Below are 1,818 nucleotides of genomic sequence, written 5' to 3' on the forward strand. Positions count from 1 at the left end.
CACGCCGGTGAGCACGAGCAGCCCCACGTAGGCTCGGAACTCGACGCGGCCCATGGGCTTCCATCCGTCGATGGCGGGCCTGCGCCTGCCCGCTTCCAGGTTGGTCATGGCGATCACCGAGTCCTCTATCTCCGGCGGGAAGTAGGCCATGAACGCGGAGGCCTCGTCTCGCGCCGCCGCCACGGCCTCTTCGGTGGGGCCTCGTCCCGGTGGGTCGAGGTCGTCGTCTTCTTCTTCTAATTCTAATTCTTCTTCTTCTTCTTCTTCTTCTTCTAATTCTAATTCTTCTTCTTCTAATTCTTCTTCTTCTTCTTCATAGTCTTTGTCTTCTTCATCGTCATCGTTATAATCATCAGCGAGTACGTCTTCTTCTTCTTCTTCTTCATCATCATCATCATCGGCGAGGACGTCTTCTTCTTCTTCTTCTTCTTCTTCATCATCATCATCATTGGCGAGGACGTCTTCTTCTTCTTCTTCATAGTCTTTGTCTTCTTCTTTTTCTTCTTCTTCATCATCATCATCATCATCGGCGAGGACGTCTTCTTCTTCTTCTTCTTCTTCTTCTTCATAGTCTTTGTCTTCTTCGTCATCGTCGTAGTCGTAATCGTCGGCTACATCCGCGTCGCGAGTTTCACCGACAGCGCCGCGGCCGCGATCGCGCCCAGGATCATGAACGCCACCTGCAGCGTGGCCGGCGTCGTCCTCTTGCCAAATCTCCCGAGTCCCCCGCCCCGGTGGGTCGGCGCCTGCTTCTTCTTCTTCTCCCTCTCGGCGGTTCGACTCGCCTTGCGAGCCGCCATCCTGGCAGAGTTGCGACGCCATTTCGTAACCGCGATCCTCTTCCCCGAAATACCTATGGTCTGCCACCCCATCGTTTTCGTCCTCCTGATCCTCCGAGTGGCTCTCCTCCTCGTCGTCTGCGAGCGTTCGGGCCGTCGGGTCGTCGTTGTCGTCCCCCTCGGCCTCTTGCTCCTCTTCCTCGCTCTCGTCCTCCTCCAAGTTCTCCTGTAGCTGCTGCTGCTGCTGCCGCCGCTGCTCTTGGTCTTCCTCGACCCCTAGCCCTCGATAGCGAAACGTGGCCGGTCGCAACAACGGAGCCACCGGAGCCGACCACGCAGCATACGCCAAATGCGATGGCGATGGCGACGGTGATGGTGAGCGGGAGAAGGAGGAGGAGTACACCGCTGGCGATTGCGATCCGCCTGTACCGACCTTAGTGCTCTTTGGCTCCCACGGTCTAGTGCGTGACATTGTCTTCTTCGTCTTCTTCTTTCGCGTTGGCACCTTGTCGCCGTTGTTGTTGTTGTTGCTGTTGTACAGCACGCGCCCGGACACTGCCTCTGTAACCTCTGTAACCTGTAACCCCGACACGCTTAGTACCCGCCATCCACGCTCTTATCATCTCGCCGCGCGACGCGCTGTGCTTTCGCCGGGGTGTTTCTCGACCACCTTTTACAAGACTTTATCGTCCACGCTTGCACGTGTGGTCTCTGTCAAACTCACGCCTCTCTCTCTCTCTCTCTCTCTCTCTCTCTCGCTCGCTCTCTCTCTCTCTCTCTCTCTCTCCAATCCCATCCCATCCCCATCCCATCCCCTCGGGGGGGGATCTCGCGACCCCAACCTCCTCCCTCCCTCCCTCGGCGGGGGACCCGCATCCCCCCCCCCCCCCGGGCCCGCCATCCCATCCAATCCCCTCCCATCCCATCCCATCCCCATCCCATCCCCTCGGGGGGGATCTCGCGACCCCAACCTCCTCCCTCCCTCCGCGGGGGACCCGCATCCCCCGACCCCGCCCTCCCATCCCATCCCATCCCATCC

This window comes from Astatotilapia calliptera, chromosome 22, assembly GCF_964374335.1.
Source record: "Astatotilapia calliptera chromosome 22, fAstCal68.1, whole genome shotgun sequence".
Classification (NCBI taxonomy): domain Eukaryota; kingdom Metazoa; phylum Chordata; class Actinopteri; order Cichliformes; family Cichlidae; genus Astatotilapia; species Astatotilapia calliptera.